The 18,678-nt window shown below is 39.1% G+C and overlaps 1 long non-coding RNA gene across 1 annotated transcript in view; it reads right to left on the minus strand.

Moving 5' to 3' along the window:
* The window catches only part of LOC115617612, a 31,531-nt gene extending 17,661 nt beyond the window's left edge, over positions 1-13,870 (minus strand). The window contains exons 1-4 of the long non-coding RNA XR_003994639.1: positions 13,468-13,870; positions 12,633-12,723; positions 7,052-7,162; positions 1,464-1,551 (exon numbers count right to left, since the gene is read on the minus strand). This is a non-coding gene — a long non-coding RNA (uncharacterized LOC115617612). The remainder of the gene's footprint in view (positions 1-1,463; positions 1,552-7,051; positions 7,163-12,632; positions 12,724-13,467) is intronic.
* Positions 13,871-18,678: the final 4,808 nt, after the last annotated feature.

Raw genomic sequence — 18,678 nt, forward strand, 5'->3', positions numbered from 1 at the left:
AAGTTTAAGGCACAGCTTCAGTAAGTTCCTATAGCACAAACAATTTCTGAACTATTCTAACCCAGGGCCACTCAAATCAACCCTTGCACTTGCATTACAGGAACTCCCCTTTCTCTGGCAAACTCAGATAATGTATCAACTGACATTGCCCAAGACTGCTTCTTGGAAAGGTAAGTCTGTGTCCTCTAGCATCCACACTGTTTCTTAAAACTTTCTTAATGTACACATGGCTTATCCTGAGATTTGCCAGGCAGTGAACAGTTCTTTCATTAACGTTCAAGAGCAACTGCCCTCTGGATCTGGAAGAATTGAATCTACATCTACAAGGCTGCAGATTGGACTGTCTTGAAAAGTCCCCTGAAGATAAAGGCAATGAAGACCAGCCAAAAACTCAAAATGGAGTAAGCCATGTTTTCTGATATCCACACTCCCATCCTGTACTACCAGTCTGTGAAACTGCTCTCTGGTCCAAGGGACATTAGAAGCAGACATGTGAAGATTGAAAGGTATCTGAATGGGGAGAGGAGAGCAAGCCAGAGCTGCTAGATCTGATTCAGCTCCCACTGAAACCATACTTCTGTTCACCACACACATTGAACTACCTCAGAAAGAGTCCATACCCTGTCATCTACAGCAGCAAAATGCCAGACTCACCACCATCTTCTAGATAGAGAAAAATAGTAAAATAGCATTCATCCAAATGGAATGCCTTTAAATTTTCACAGCCTTTGAGACAGCGTGTCCTAAAGTGCTTTCTCCAATCCAGGGACAGGGAATGTTTTGACACTAATTTGAATATATTAATAACAACATTACTAATGCTGTGGAAAAAATACATAAGCTGTAATTTTATTGTGCTTTCTGTTTTCCAATGCCTCTGCTCATCAGTCTGCTAAAAAATTTTAATGGCCCAGGCAAACGTCAAGAGCAAGACAATCTCCCAGATTCAAAATGCAAGATATCTTTTAAGGTTTTTTGTAAGATTTGAATATTTTCACATTAAAAATAAAACAGTTGGATATACAGGAGGAGTACTGAGGAGCCTTGTCCATTTTTTAAATATTTTTTTCAAAAAATTACAATGCACTCTAACCTCTTAGGATGATCCTAAAACCCTATGCAGGTGGCAGAACACACAACTGACCTGCAACCATACTTAGCATAGCCATTTATCTGAATGTGATTTTGACAACCTCTCAGCCACAAATTTTATTTTTTTTTTAGTTATTTACTTAAGGCAATATTTGGAAATCGATCATTAAATCTAGTTCAAGTGACAAGAGAACTTGCAAAATATTTTGCAAAACTACTTTTTAAATATTTGAAGTTCAGCCCTCTCAGTACCTTTAAGCCTAGATTCATCATCTCTCTCTATCTTTAGACACTAAGAAATTGAATGTTTCACCTAAGCTAGGCATCTCTTCTCACTTTTTTTGGTTAATGAAAAAATACTGACACTCTACCTTAGGTTGACAATTCAGTTCCAGATTTTGTATTCTTCTTGAGACTTGCAATAAAATCAGAGGAGTTTTCCAGTGGACCACAAGGCACCTGTAATTCCAAATCCCAATAAAATTAAAAGTGAGCTGGGACCCAGCTCTATTTATTGCTAAAGAGAATCAGGCATTTAAAGGCCAGTGTTCCCTTTTAAAATGTTCCCTTTATGTTTACTGTAGTTTTTCCATTGCGATATCAGAAACTGCACTGCTAAAAGACACAAGTTCTTAAAAAAAATATATATATCTTCTTAAGAGGTACCTTTAAAAGATACCCAGCAATGCACTTTCAGGGTGCAAGAACGCCTTGCTCTAGATAGAACCCAGTAACATTATCTAGAAACACCACCAAGTCATGCAGTTGTCTGCAACTTTTCCCATATCAACCAAAACAAAGCTTCTTAACATGTAAAATTTGCCCAAGACCCACTCATGGCATTTGCATGGCAACAATGATATTGCACTTCAGGGTATTGGTGAGGTAGAAGAAATGTTCAATCAGTAAGTCACACTCAGTAGTGCTTTCTATTAAGCACTGGCTTCCTCTTTCATTGTTTCTTACAGATATATGCCATTGATTGCTTTGCCACCACTCATGTTAGTATGTAGATTTTTGCTTGGTATTACACAGGTGTTAACACTGCCTAAGAATCAGAGCATTGCTAATTAGGAAATCCTAGTCTGTGGGCTGATTTGGATTCCTATGGATTTTGGGTTTAATTTTCCTCCTTTTAGAAGAAACTTGGGTTTGTATCTTGGGTGCAGACGTGTTACAAAAAGACAATGAAGAAAAATCAGTAGTATGTGTTTATTGTTCCTTCTGTACTTTCTCAAGGATGAACTCAAATAGATTGTTTGGAAGAAGGTTAATGAATTTATATCAGGGTTTACAACAGCTGCCAGCAGATGGGGAGGGGCTGGGGGAGCAATCTGCCCAAGGTGAGGAGAGGTTCTTAAAGGAGCAGGAAAGCACATGCTGAGAATTCTGCTTTTTTGACAGGTCAAGTAAAGTGCAATTTATGAGATCAATAAACAGATCTGCCATTATTATGGATTAAGCAAGCTTTTCTTCATCTAGAGACTTCTGCAGTACTGGAGAAAATATACAGAATCCCTGGACCTCCTGAAATAAGCAGTTTTAGGGGTAATGTGCAGGGAACGGAGTTAAAAAGGAGACAGAGAATCGCCACAGAAATTCAGCTTTTCTTACCCTCTGTTTCATTAAAATATATACTTAAGCCTCAATAAGAAGGTTTACTATTTTTCCAATACTAAACTCATTAATCATACAAAGCTTCTAATGTGACCAGCTAACAGACTAAAAAAAAAAAAAAATTAATTGAAGGTCTGGGGCTTGATTCTTAGAGAATTTTCCTGATGACTCTTCATTAAACTTTCCCACCTAACACATAGACATGTGTCAGCCTGTTCAGCTCTACACTAAAACGACAAAACAGGCAAGGACTTCACGCATCTTTATTTTTTATGGTGCTGTGCTCTCCTGCAGGTCTCCTATTGCCTGGTTGGGACCAGTTAGCATGCCCAGTCAGAGGTGAAATCATGCTCCTCGGCAAGCTTAGGACATGGTAGTACTGAAATAATGACTCTGGAGCATTTGGCTGAGCAGCCAAATGATAAACGCATAGCAAATTCCACTAGTATATGTGAAAGCATGATGTTAAAGTTCACAGGAGGAGGGAGGTTATCTTCATCAAGAAGTAGCATATAGGGTGCTGAAACCACTTACCATTGAAATTATAAACTTATAAAAACGACCTATATCTTTTGCCTGTTTGTGAAACACTAAGAATCACATAGCATCAGTCCTGACTGGGGTTTCTAGGAGCTACAATAATACTAATAGTAAAGAATGTTATTGATTAATATTTTAGAACATATTCCCATATGAAAAAATAATGCTGCCTTGCCTAAAGCCAACCAAAAAAATTTAAATTCGGAGGATAGGCATTATCAGCGCAAATAGAACAAAATAAAAATGACAGCTCTTGTTTCAGAGCAGAAGACAAACTATCATTGCTTTTAAGTTTGTTGCTAGGTAGGACAATGCATGAAACTCATGGCAGTGTTTGATTTTAAATGTGCAATGGGAAACTTTTTCTTGTGAAGATTTTGGTTCAAGAAAAAAAGCCAAAGCCTTCCATAAAATAATAAAATAAACCCCTACTTTGAAATCCTCTAAATCATACATTTTATGTATGTATATATATATATGTACATATACACACATTTAATTTTGTGCTCTGAGATTCTTGTCTATGTGTATTTATGAGGAAAATTCTATTTCCTGAAAAGAGAAAGAGAGAAACAATACGTAATTTTTACAGTTATTTTAAGTAAGTATTCTGTGCTGCTGAAATGTTAATTTGTTTCAGGAAAATGAAAAATAGTAACTTATTTAATGAAATAAATTTAAGTTTCGAAAAAGATCAAGATCACACACACCATCTGGCATATCTTACTCAGGTATCCTATTCATTCACTTTTATGCAAATTTATCTGAGAGATCAGACGCCACTATAATCTGAGTCTAAAGATGAGTATATAAGTATACTTGCATATTTGCATACTTTTACAAGTGCCAATACAACTATTGTGGCCACCTCGTGGCGTAGCCAGTCCTTTATTTTTGGCCCTTCTTCTTGAGGACTTCGAGAGACCAAACATCAAGAAAATAAAATCTGCAATTTGAAAGGGTAGCATAGTTTTATGATGTAGTATTTCCTTGCTATTTTTACGATAGGCATGTGGGCTACTACAGTCATCTCAAGATGCTGGAAGGAGGCTTCCAAGCTTATAGCCAGGTGATGTACTTTTATACTTCTTCTATTCCTAGCCCCAAGGCTCCTAACTTCACACACTCATGTTCCCACACCTGAGATTTCGGGTAGCTACTTTCCTTGTCTAGTGCAATATTCATGTCTCTTATTTTCCCCACAGAAAACCTCTACTCAAAAACCTTTCCACACATCAATCCCCAACTTTCAGTTCCTTCGTTCCCCATCACAAACCTAATTATTTCCTCTACAGACTCACCCATATGCAGAACACCAGTTTCCATCATCTAGAAAGGATAAGTTTGGACAAGACTGAACATGCAGAACAGAGGAGACTCGGATGGGTTGCTGTCCCCAAGTCAGGTATAGTTCATCAATGTTTAGACAGTTCTCTAGTGCCGGAGGTGTGACGGCAGATTTGAGACAGCTTTAATCTTTTCTCAGTATTGTAGTGACAGTATGGTGACATAAATTTGAGTGTAAGCTGGCCACCAGCTAAAGGTCTACAGTCCTAGTGGCTATCATATCCTTGTTTTAATGAAAGGAATGTCCTACACAGTCTGCATCATATTCTCTTTGTGGTGTTACACACTTTGCAAATCCCAGTTTGCAGGCATTAAGTCTCTTCAACTTCCTGCAGTTCAAATTGTGATTTCTGTGTTACACAGCTTAGGGTATGCCATCGTGCATTCAGAACAACAATATACTTGTACACATATTTAAACTGTCTTTGTTCTTGGCACAAAACTAATTGTGGTAATACGGAGCTTAGCAGGGTAGCACAAACAATCTGAAAACTACTCCAAGCTATTTGCCTCTCCTGACTCTCAGATCACTACACCTGCTGCAAGTATCCCAGTGAGCTAATCACTGTGAGACAGACTCTCTATCATGCACAGTTTGGAAGCTTACTGTATAACAGGAAAAAAACGAAACACAGTTTATTCCACAAAATACTTCTGAAGAAAAAAAAATATTAGGAACAGTACAATAAGAAAAAAATATATCATCACAAGTAGCACTGGTCTCATTATAAGTCATGGGCACTTATGTATCCCACAGTTTTAAAAACTCGTTTTTAAATGTATTTGCTAGAAATTCCACATCTCAGGTCACTCAATGATAGCCTCAAACATAGCTGCAGCAAGGTACACTGTCGTCTTATAGATGGGAAATTAATCTGAAGAAAAAAGCTGATAGTCTTTTGGGGGTTTTTGTTTTGCTGGTGGTTTTTTTCATAATGTAGGCTAAATAATAACCTACCTCCCTACCTGTGCTGGTTCTTTATATCTTTCTGAGATTTCTGTGGGTTATATTCCCTGTCTTTTCCATTGAGTTATTTTTAAAGTTGAGCCAGTCGCAAATCACATTGTTTCAAGTGCAGAAATATGGTCTCAATTATATGTGTTTTCCCAAGTGGTAGCTAGTGTTGCTCTTAGTTATTCATGCACGTGTTTCACAACAAGTTATTGTCTAAGGCTGAGGGCTGCAGGCCTGTTTGTTCTTCGTGGTGTAAAGCCAAACTTCTTCAATGAGTGATCTTATGACATAGTTTGAAGGGCTAATGAATTGTGAGGAGGCAGTTGGTGGTGTGAGAAGAATTGGGCTATCCTTCATCTAAATATGCAGCACTGCCTGTCTAATAGATTCCTGTATTATCTATTTAGACTGTCACTTCAAACCTTCCAAAACTAATTTCAGTGTGTGCAATTTCACCAGCTTGTGAATTTTGGAACTGTGGGAGAATGAGAGGGAGAACCTGTAGAATGTCAAGGCAGGCAGGAATCCCATCAGAAATTTGGTGGTGGAAGTTGCCTCGCAGCACTGAGATGCTAATGAATAGGAAACAAGAAGTCATCTCATCTCAGGCTGCTCCTAGACTAGAACAGCCACCATGAAAAGAGTTCAGTTGCTGTGTAGTTAGATAGCAAAAATGTCTGACAATTAGAAGACTAGAGACCCGTTCCTCTCTTTTCCACCATTATTTTACTCTGCATTTTGTTTCAACACTTTCAAAATAGAGTGTTTCGGATTCAGAATTTGAAATGGTTTTCCATTTCGTAATTAAGCTGCATTTTAAATGAGTTGTTAAAAAAGTCATGGGGAAAAATTGTCAGTGTTTCATTTAATCCAAACCACTTTTCTCTGATTTGATGTTATGTCATTTATTGAGAAGAATTGTAAAGATTTGTTATCCAAATAAAAAATCAGTTACTAATAAATATAAATACATGTGGAACTAAAAATAACTAAATGCAAATAAGCAACGATCTTTTTGAGTTAAAGAATAAAGGTTTTGCTACATAATCCATAAGTTTTTGCTACATAATCCATAAACTTTTGCTACATAATCTATAGTTAAAACTACAGCTGCAGACAACATTTCATAAATTTAGGTAGATAAAGGAGGACTGTCTTTATTGGTCTGCTTTTATGCACTCCTAGAAGCTATTATGAATAAAGTTTCCCACCTCAGGGAGCTGTTTTTCCATTATTATTACACTCTACAGCTTTGGATAGTCTGCTTCCCTAATATTATAGAATCATAGAATCCTAGAATAGTTTGGGTTGGAAGGGACCTTCAAAGGTCATTTAGTCCAACTGCCTGCAGTGAGCAGGGACATCTCCAACTAGATCTGATTGCCCAGAACCACATCCTGCTTTGCATTGAATGTCTCCAGGGGTGGTACCTCTATCCACAATCTTCCTACCATGTATAGTCTAAAATGTATGAGATTAAAAGAAGGTGGATTTCCTCACCAGTAGAGAAGAGCGTTCCTTCAGGCTTCACGTTTTTTGGGCATATGAAAAGTCTACTCAAGAGAATCCCCCAGTACCAGTATAAGCATCTCTGGAGTGAGATTCATCCATCTGAAGCAAGAGATCCAAAGCAGGTCATCTGAATTATCCTCCATTCATTATAGACAAGCCTAGATAATGCACTTTGAACTTCTGGAAAGCAAACTTAAGATGGAATTAATTGTTTCTTGCTGTGTAATGTTTATCTTCAGCAACATGAAAATAAGCATGAGATTTAAGCAGCAAAATCCTTCCATTTTCTAGAAATGTTTAGAGTTCCTGGGCTAAAAAGTGTTGCCAAAAGTTAACAGAAGTATTTATCAGTGATGCTCAGGGACCTTTTTATATACACAGTTCGTGTCAATGACTGGGTTTCTAGGTTGCAAGTGGTAAATTAAACTATTCCCTTTATTATTATACTTGATTCTTAACTGCAAGGTTTTTTCTACAATTCCAAGAATTCAAAAAGTAATACTAACTTGTCAGAAACATAGAACAGTACTTCTGTTCTTACAAATTTTCAGTGACAGGATATGTGTGCTGCATCTTCTTACAGTAAACAAGTGCACAAAAAATAGCCTCCTGGTACTCCACTTTAAAACACAAATATTTCCAGGACACTTCCTTTTAGAGGCTGACAGTTCATAGCCCTACTTAAATCAGCCATCCTGTGTAGGTTCCACACTACCTCCCTGTCTTCCTCTACTTAGAAAAAAACTGCTCTGCTCACTGAATTGTTAAGACTTCCAGATCTGTCCTCTATACTTACAATATTATTACATAATTGGAAAATGATTTAGCAACAGGCTGTGAGTAGAAAAAATCAATATACCTTGATAATGAGATCTGTCTTACATGTTCCTAACCAATTATTAGAAAAAAAAGTATGTTACAAGAGGTGCTGCACATGTTACTAATCTTGCAAGCTGATGCTTTGTATTCCTATTTTCCTAATAAGGTCTTGTGAGGAAGGGTGAACTCTGTTTAAACTATCATTCATCTTCATTTCATTTACTGCCAAGTCCCTAAGCAAGGCCAGAAGGGCATGAAGCTTTTATAAAATAATAAACTATTCCTCACTCAGAGCACTGATGACATTATCTGTACTTCACTGATAGAGCATCTGCTTTCTACCTCGTTAATCATAAACATTAAAATGCTGTAAACCCTGTTCTTGAATCTAAAAGAAACAATATTTAGCTTATTTTGGTCTTACCCTTTCGACAAGCTCTGCTCTGCCTACTGTAATGGCAGAATTGTTTTCCCTTCATGTCCTTATAATTCAGCGTATCTACGTATAATTCAGCAATCTATACAAAGTAATTTTTTGCTCATCTTTTGATCAGATTATTTTGCTTTTGATGAAACGAACTCCATTGATATGCAGATTAGACAGATTCTCTGTGATAATGATTTTACTTTTGCTTTGTGAAGTCTTTTAATACACAGGAACACCTAGGGTAAAAATATGCCATTTAGATCTTGACCTGTGCTGGGTGCATTGTAGCTGCACTGCCTCAAGAGAAGTAACAGTAGGAGGAAATTCTGAAACCTCAACCTGAAAATTATGTCTGATTCCCCTTTACTCTGGTGTCCCCGTTAACAAAGTTAGAGTTGTATTATTAATTTCTGCAGTCCACAAGATAGTTCATCTTCCTTTCTCAAAATGATAGAAAGTAATTCACAAGAATTTCCAAGAAACACAGGCAATTACCATCATGAATACAAAGAGAAGAGACTTTTCTAACAATTCAGTACCTTTTTCTCTCCATTCCTCTATATTGATGCTTTTCTTTTAGTCACATTTCAATAATACAAGACTTCATGTATGATACCTGTGTGATACTTGACAGAGAAGTAATAGATAGCATGTCAGGTTTCTGAATAGGTGGTAGTGTTTATTCAGATGCATAATATGATTTTAAAAGTTCTTAGTATGCTGAATTTGAAGCTGTTATTCTTCACCAGCACAATGATAGATATTTTTAAAGCTTCCTTAGAAGGTCAGTGATAGAGATTTTTAAATGCCTTGAAATGTCTATTAATTTAAGTTACAATCTAATGTCTAGAAGTATTTGATTACTGAAAGCTATAACTACTGTAAGAGTCATGTTGTCAGTGGTCACCTCATATTTCTATGAGGCCTATGTCTTTTGTAAGGGAAGGCAAATGATTTATGATAGAGGTGAACAGCTGAAGAATGAAAGTACTCCTTTTTTTTTGCCTTTTCTTAAACTGTGTTTCTTCACATTTGTTTTTATATCAATGCTTTGCATATAAAGGTACACCAACAAAGACACAAAAGATATGGAGTGATTTGCAATTAATGGCAGCCATAGGAAATGTCATGAAAGATGGTGCAAGGTCAGCCTTGAGAATCAGAGAGACTCGATGAAAAAAAAATCAAAACCACAACTAAGATTGTAGCTGATTGAGCAATTGCAAAATCACATGACTGATGCTGGATGTTTTGGGGTGGTTTAATGGCAATCACATTTTACTTGTCTTCTAGATTCACAATAATTGGCATGGATTTGGATGGGTCTTTCAAATTTTCTCCACAAGAAGAGGGCTAGAAACTAGCTTTGCTAACAATATCTGCAATTCAGCATATGCCATGGGAGTTTATAAAAACCATCAAATACTGAGGAGACAGCAAGAAAAATCAAATGCGTTTGCAGAATCACCTACAAAAAGCTGTTCTCCAAGTGACCAAAGCTGATATTTCCATTAAAAAAACATTAAGTTCTGAACTATCATTTTTGTGGAGCCATTCTCACATATTCACAGTTTTATAGCCAACTCTTATTTTATTTGCATCAAGTCTGTTCTTGTCATTTTGACTGAAATGAACAACTGACCTCATTATCTTTATGATCACTAGCGTGCATATCACAGCTTGCAAAGTTCACAGCAGTGTTCATGTCAATAACTAAAGTTGATTAACCACTTTCAGAGAGCATCTTCCTTGTGCTCTTATCTTTTATTTTGAATGCTGGCCTTCTTGATTAAATAATTAGGAACTTTATGTAGTCAGTGATTGAACTAGTTAGCAGTAAGTTCCTAAAGTAATTAAAGATGACCAGGACAGGCTAAGTCATTCTTTCAATACAAACAATTCTGTTTCCGAAAGTCAATCCAACCTCAGGAGTTGAGTCAGAAGGACAATCCAGGCAGAGATAAATATGTATTTATTTGCCCATCTAATGTATTAGGACAGTGATAAGCAAGACTTGTATCTGTAACATAGTCACGAACAGGGCCAAACATAACATTGGGGGTAAAGGGAATTCTGTTCCAGTTCAGATCCTCATCTTGTGCCTAGTGCTGAGCTTTATAAAAACCATTTATGCTGACATCAATTGCTACAGTATGCCCTCTCTCATGTTGGGTTGCTGAGTCTGTGCATGAGCAGACCAAACAGGCTTTCACATGGGACTGATACCATTCCCAACACTTTTCAGCAGAGAGCATACAGGTGCCATAATGATGCATTAAGGTGAACAGTCCAAATTTTGGTGAGCTAGCTAACACAGCTACTACACTATTGTATATTATGAGGCCAAATTAGTTGTTTCACAATGAAGGAAAAGGGGGTTCCTTTTCTTGACTGTGTGGAAAGCAAATAGAAAGGCATAGCTTTACAAGTTAGAGTTCACTCACAGTGTTGGACCACAGAAGTCCCTTGTTCACATCATAAATTACCAAAACTGAACAAACAGCTGATGGTGGCTTCAACCTCAGAATCTTTAAGAAAAGCTCCAGATGTCTTATCTTTGGCTTTTCTTTCTGTGTATCTCTCTGTTGGCATTTTAACCTCACAGTGTCATCTCTGCTTTGAGGAAGGCCACAGCAACACACCTGTCCACAAGCTGGGAAATCCTTGGGCAGTTAATGATCATCCTATTTTTGCTCTTTCAACCCACAGTTACACCCAAAACGAATTAGCACATGAACAACTGCAGAGATCTTGAACACATTTGATTCACTACGCACACCCTAATCTGGCTCAGGAGCGCACAGCTGAGATAACACTTTTAAAATTACTAAGTGCTTTAACTGTGGTCTGTGGTACAGAGAAGATGATGGAAATAACTTTTGTTGATAAGTAATTTTGATTATCATTCTCTTCAGGCAAGTACCTAAACTGTTGGGGACAAGAATAGGTTGCTACATAGGGAGATCATTTTTCAATTAATTATGAAGCCAGACAGGAAGATTAATAGACTTTATGTAAATATTTGACCAAGGCCATTTAGAAAGCCCCAAGGTATCTCTGAAACCAATAGTTGGATATCATAAAATCAAAACTGCAGAGTGCAATTGATTTGGTTCTGGAACCATTCCCAGACTTGCCTTGATTAACAAATTGGTGTAGCTAATAGCACATGTTTACACAGTGGTTTATAGCTTAAGAATGCAAAGTAATAATGAATTTTCCTTTCCAATAGCGCAGAAAACTGAGCAGTTTTTAGGCTTATAAATACTGATAGATTGAGAAGATCGCCCAAAACCCTTAGAAAGATATGGAAGAAAGAGCTTGAAAAAAAGTCTCATTTATGACAATCAAGCATGGAGCTTTTAATATAAGTTGATCTTTTTTCCTTAGTTAGATGTAAATACATACTCCTTTTAAAACTGTAGTGTATTCTAAAACTCTTCCTACTTCTTTAGGCCTTCTGTTACTCAACATTGGAGAATATCTCTAAAAGAATGGTTTTTGACCGTAAAGTGCAAGAATAGCAAGGCAGGATTGTTTGTGTAAATCTGCTCTAGAGCTGGATGGCCACATTAGCCTACAGCATTACACCATAGCAAATCTCTCCTGTCTTACAGAGCTTTGATAAAGCTGCCATTTGCAGACAGGACAGATACGCTGCCAGTAGCTCACACTGGAGGATCACAAAGCTGCTCTGATCCACATGCTGTTCAGCCACACTGGCATGATGAAGCTAATCTGCACATCCTCACTGCAGTGCTTGAGTAGCAGGAACAGCTCTGTGCAAACCTGACCACAAAGTTTCTAGTTGAGTGCTGCCTTATGTCCTGAGCTGCCTGGGCAGGGGTCTACACAGCTGTGTGGTACCTCTGCTTTGGATAACCACATGAGAATGTGTTAACCACAAGGACGGTGCTCCCTAGATCATCCTTTAACTCATTATACACAAAGTTTTCTTGTTTAATCAATGCTTTCTACACCTGTCCTGGCTTCCTCAACGTTTTTCTCTTCCATTTGTTAAACCAAGGTAACATTAAAAAACTGTGTAAGGCCCAGGATCAGTATCCTTGGATTCATAATCTCTATTATATTCTTTATTAAGTAATGCTGAACACGTCTATAAATGCAAGCTCATGAAAACGGGAACTCCTGCCCCACTACATATATCCAGATTTCAGCAAAGCTATCATTATCCCACTGAACATTTTACATTGCAACAAATGTTTCTGGCTCATAGCAGTTTCTGGAACAAGAAACAACATGTAGGTGTTGCGAAAGTCTCTCAGTGTTTTGTTCAGCTAACAAAGAAAGATGTCCACTTACTGAAATCTCTGTCCCATGCCTGGACAAATAGCCCTTGCACTCCAAACATTGCAACAGCTGGAATCCTACAATATTCCTGTCACCACCAGCCCTACAAACCAAAACCAAAGTAAAAATGAGCCTCCTTCTGGCTAAACTATTCTGAACTGACAATCAGTAGTACCCAAATGCAATAAAAAGAGTGACAGTAACAACAATAGAAATAATAATAATTACAATTATAATAATAATGACATAGCTACATATCTCAAGCTGTATTTACAATAGCTTAAAATGAATAAAACTGATTAAACCAGATTCAGCGTGTCACCATCTAATGCATCCGCCCAGGAAATTCAGAAACACTTAGCTCACCACAAAGCAAAGAGAAAACAATGAAAACACTTGCAACAGATTCTTGTTAGTGGGATATTTATGGGCCAGTGCTTACACTGGAAAAAAGAAGAAGCTAGAAGTGCTGATTATCGTTCTTTAAAAGTTGAAGTGTTGTTTTTCAGTGTTTCCAAATTCTGACACTGAAAAGTTTAGAGAAAGCTATAATCCAATAATGCTCAAAGAAATGTGACATTAAAATAAACCCACCAAACTGAGGGAAAGCCTCAGCCCGTGTGAATCAGCACAGTTAGTTACACTGACATCAATGGAATATCAAATTACATTCACTGAGCATTTGGCAAAAAGAGCAAGGAGGAAAGAGAATGCATTTGTGTATACAGGGATGCCTGAAAGCTAAAGAAAGACAATGAAAAAGTACTGTATGGGAGGAAAATGTAGGATAAAAGTGATGAAAACAGAAATGGTACCTAGGACTGTTAGACAGAATTCAGGTTCTTACACTGGCTGCTGAGGTGTGGATAATATTTTCTATTAGATGAAAGTTATGTAGTCCTTTCACTTAAATATACAGATCTGCACCCAGATGAAGCAGTCGAACTGGTTTTCTATAATTCTGCAAGCAAGCTTCTGGGCCCCAGGAATCCCAGGATCCACTCTTGCAGAACATATAAACAAATGTTCAGGAGAATTAAAAAATAAGAAAAAGAAATTGCTCTATTAAGCTACTTACACAACCACTATCAAGACACAGTATCTCTTAAGCTTGAAAGACAGCTTGCTTCTTCAAAATGTTTTTCTCAACAATTTTCAAAGCATTGTATGTTCACTTAATTGTTTTATTGCTAGATTTTCATCAGGGTGAGATTCATTCCACATGATTTTCAATGTCTACACTTTATATATCTAGCGTGCAGAGTGTCCCACTCAGCCTGACATGGTCAGTCCAGAAAAGTACAGTTCTTCCAGAAATACTCTGCAATATCAACCAGCCTCATGTGGATGTCCTAAATACCCTATAGCACCCGAAACAGAACCTGATATTTATGTTTAGCAAACTAAACTGCACTCCTATGGTCAGATCTAACGTGAGGATTCAGACACCCATATTTAAGGGTAGGTGGGTCAGTTGTGCATCTAAGCTCCTGGAAGTCAGGTAAAGCACCCTTTTTTGTTTGTATGTGCCATGAGATGCTAGTTCTACGTGTCTGAATCTTAACTCAAGCCTGTGCAGTCAGTAGAGACTTGAGGGTGGTTCATCTGCTGGTGCGTAGGAGTCTGCCTTGTGGTGATACCAACCAACTCCAAAGCTTCATGCCCTTCAGATTAAAATTGCATTGTCTGTAATAAAGCTTATAAACTGATCTTACAGGTCAATACACGCATGCACCTAAAATTTGGTGCCTGAATCTGCAAGGTCATTCTCATCCTGCACGCCACAGCTAATGGAGTAAAATAGGCAGTACTCCACAGTAGCTATCTGATCTCCTTTAGACCATAAAGCAGCATTAAAGGGAACTTTTTCAAGCAGAAACATTTTAGTGGGAAATTCTACTCAGTTAAAAAAAATCAATATTTTCTTTTTAATTCAGAATGGAGCCAAATTTCTAATTCTTAAGCCCTTTTCCAAAATGGAACTTACATATTTGGCGCATTCATTTTCAATATGCATTCATTTAAGCAATATGCTTAGATGTTCTATATGTTATTTGAACAGGTTTTTCTTGTCTTCAATTTCCTTTTCATAAGGGGATATATACCTCCAGAAATGTTAGAAATAGCTTTCTTTTTTGTGGACAGATACTTTTCAAGTCTCCCAGTATCTGTGAGAAAGAATGTATTTTCATAGGTAATGGGCTGGTACTGTGAGGAGGCAGCCACTAAGGAAGACTGAAGTGCACAAACACTATGGCTCACAAAAATACGTTTCCATTTACATCTGACTGAATATCCCATTTGTCTGCTCTTTTTCTTCTGAGATATCAGATTCTTTACTGTGTCTCAATACTTTACATCGCAATACCTTTTAGCATTAAAAATAAAGGGTGTCCACAGATGCCTTTTCTTTTGTGCCTTTCTCTGAATTCTGTTCGCTTCCCGCATCCCCCTTCCTCATTTTCCCCCAAACCAAATCCTACCTAATGGAGCCTCATTTGTTTCAAATGCTGCCTGCAGAAATACGTTTCACACAGGTGAACAGGAGCCAAGTACAGGTATCTTCTCACTTTACACAATGACATAATGTCGTGGTTTGAGCCCAGCCGGTAACTCAGAACCACACAGCCGCTTGCTCACTCCCCCCACTTCTTCCTTCCCCCGCTCCCGGAGGGATGGGGAGGAGAATCAAAAGAATGTAACTCCCACGGGTTGAGATAAGAGCAGTCCCACAACTAAGGTATAATACAAAACCACTACTGCTACCACCAATGATAATAATGATTAGTGAAATAACAAGGGGAGAGGATACAATTGCTCACCACCCACCGACCGATACCCAGTCCGACCTGAGCAGTGATCTGGGCCTTCCGGGTAACTCCCCCCGGTTTATATACTGGGCATGATGTGCTCTGGTATGGAATACCCCTTTGGCCAGTTTGGGTCAGGTGTCCTGTCTCTGTTTCCTCCTGGCTTCCCCTCCTCCCTGGCAAAGCATGAGGCTGAGAAAGTCCTTGGTTGGAATAAACATTACTTAGCAACAGCTAAAAACATCAGTGTTATCAGCGTTGTTCCCAGGCTGAAAGTTAAAAAACACAGCACTGCACCAGCTACTAAGAAGGAAAAAAATGACTGCTATAGCTGAACCCAGGACAGTATCCACCCCTTATTCCATACCATTCACGTCATGCTCAGATCCCACATCTCTCAACACACCATCGCCCCTGTCCCATATATACACGCATATATACACCCACACCCACACACAGAGAAAGATATCATTCCCTAGTCCATGGACCAATCTCTGTAAAATTGCTGAACTCATCCAGTCCATGATGTCAGGCTCCATCTCTTGTAATAGTCTTTCAGGGCAGGAGGGACGGTATGTAGTGTTGGATTGTTGCCTGCTGATGATACCGCCAAACTCGTCTGGTCACTGCTGAGCCCGTCTGGTTTCCTCAAAATTCATTCTTTGTTGAGGTGATGATCAGAGGGAAGTCAGGGTCAATTGCTGGCGACCTGAAGATATCTAGCTGGTGGGCTATAAAAGTGTTATAGAGCAGGCAACAGCGCACAATTGAGTTCATTGGCTGTTTTCCCCCAAAATCAAATCCCCTTGAGGTACACATCGGACTTCCCCATCTTCCCGCATTACCCACCAAGTATATCCAGGTCCCTGAGCAAAAGCAACCCCATAAGTGGGTTTGCCTTTACCTGAAGCAGGAATAACCCAGGCTGTCTTCCCCAACAAACTCTTTATGTGCACCAGGACACATAAAGGCAAAACTCATGTGTTTTGTGATGCCTGTACATCTCACACAGCTCTAGCTGTGGCAAGATGGAGTCCCCCATACCCTTGTGCTTACACAACTGTTTGAATGACACAAAACTGTTAATAATTTTGCAGCACTGCAGATGACTGGTTCCTGAGGCTTCTTTTAGTTTCTTTCTCTTAATCAGTGCCACACAAACTCATCCTACCCCTCACAATCATGGCGCTGGGTTCTGTTTTCCCTCGTTTCCTGTACACCAATGCTCCTCCATGCAGAGGTCCTTACACCTCCCTGAGACTGGAGGAAAGAGCTTGCTCGGTGACTCTGGTAGCTGCTCCAGAGGCCCCTGAAGCTGCCAGGTATCAGTGTGGCAGTGCTCCTTCATCACACCTCCATGCTGCCCAGTGTCCACTCACCACACTGTCTGAAGAACCCAAAGGTACTGCAGAGCCAGACACAGGTGTGGTGGGGGGGGTTTCCTATATTAAGGTCTTACCTAATGGAGTCTGGAGTAGACTCCTAAGTCTACTCTTCTTTCACAATTCCTCTGCATCAAGTAACAGGATATAAAGATCTTGTATAACAAGCAAACAGGTCATTGAAGAGAGTCCCTCTTTTGAGTCCAACTGCACTTCCACAAGTCCAGCTAAGAGTACAGGAATTTTACCTAAGCAAAAGAAAGAGAAAGAGAATTCACTCCTTTCTTCATTTTCATCCACTTTGAATTGTCATCTCTGCTTGTACCATGCATATTTTTGCCTCCTGTCACCACTTTTCCCTGGTAGTTTGCATCCCTCACAACATGTAGAGGCTTGCTACCAGCACTCTCCAAAATGTTAAGGTGAGCTAAATTGACTCGTGTTGTTGTGGTTACACACTTGAATAGTAAATTACAAGTAAGTTTTTCTTGTAAATATACTTGTATTTCCTGCTTTAAGTCTTGGCTGCCACCCAGAAAAACAGAGGTATATGAGAAAATGGAAAAATTACATGTTTAAGGAGAAGGAAAAATTACTTTTCAGTATTTAAAAAAAAAAAAAAAAAAGTATGTATCATTATTCTCACATTTTACGTTCTTTTCAAACTGTTACAGAGTTCTTTACTGGGAGATAGCTTGTTTTTCTCTCAGGACGTGCCACTGACCAGGAGCAATGAGATTTGGAGCACCATGGTACTTAGAAGTCACAGTCCTGAAGCAGTACTGTTTGTGCCAGGTGATGTAAAAAGACTTTCAACACACCTTGCCCCAGCAAGATCATGAAGCAGATCCTCATGGAAACTGTGTTCATGCACATGGAAAATAAAGAGGTGATTGGTGACACCTAAGTGGCTTCACTAATGGCAAATCATTCCTAACAAATTTGGTGGCCTTCTACAGGGGGCTATGGTGTTGGTGGATAAGAGCAACTGACAACATCTACCTGGACTTGCATAAAGCATTTCGCACTGTCCTGCGCAACATTTTTGTCTCTAAACTAGATGGATGGACCACTCAGTAGATAAGGAATTGGCTGGATGGTTGCACTCAAAGAAATAGTTGTGGTCAATGGCTCGACATCCGGGTGGAGAACATTGATGAGTGGCATTCCGCAGGGGTTGGTATTGGGACCAGCACTGTTCAACATCTTTGTCGGTGGTATGTAGAGTGGGATAGAGTGCACCCTCAGCAAGTTTGCCGATGACACTAAGCTGTGTGGTGCATTCAGCACACTGGAGGGAAGGGATGCCATCCAGAGGGACCATGACAGGCTTGAGAAGCGGACCCATGTGAACTTCATGAAGTTCAACAAGGCCAAGTGCAAGGTTCCACACCTGGGTTGAGGCAATTTCAACGACAAATACAGGCTGGGCAGAGACTGGATTTAGAGCAGGCCTGAGAAGGAGGACTTGGGAGTGTTGGTTGACAAGAAGCCAAGAGACCTGGCAATGCGTGCTCGCAGGCTGGAAAGCCAACCGTATCCTGGGGCGCATCAAAATGAGCATGACCAGCAGGTCAAAGGAGGTGGTTCTTCCGCTTCACTCTTGTAGACCCCACCAGGAGTACTGTGTTCAGCTCTGGGGTCCCCAATATAAGATGGACATGGACATTTTGAAGCAATCTATAGTCTAACAAAGATGATCAGAGGTCTGGAGCACCTCTCCTATGAGGACAGGCTGAGAGAGTTGGGCTTGTTCAGCCTGGAAAAGAGAAGGCTCTAGGAAGACCTTAAAGCAGCCTTCCAGTACCTAAAAGGACCTACAAAAAAGCTGGAGAGGGACATTTTACAAGGGCATGTAGTGATAGG

Source organism: Strigops habroptila, chromosome 1, assembly GCF_004027225.2.
Source record: "Strigops habroptila isolate Jane chromosome 1, bStrHab1.2.pri, whole genome shotgun sequence".
NCBI classification, from domain to species: Eukaryota; Metazoa; Chordata; class Aves; order Psittaciformes; family Psittacidae; genus Strigops; species Strigops habroptila.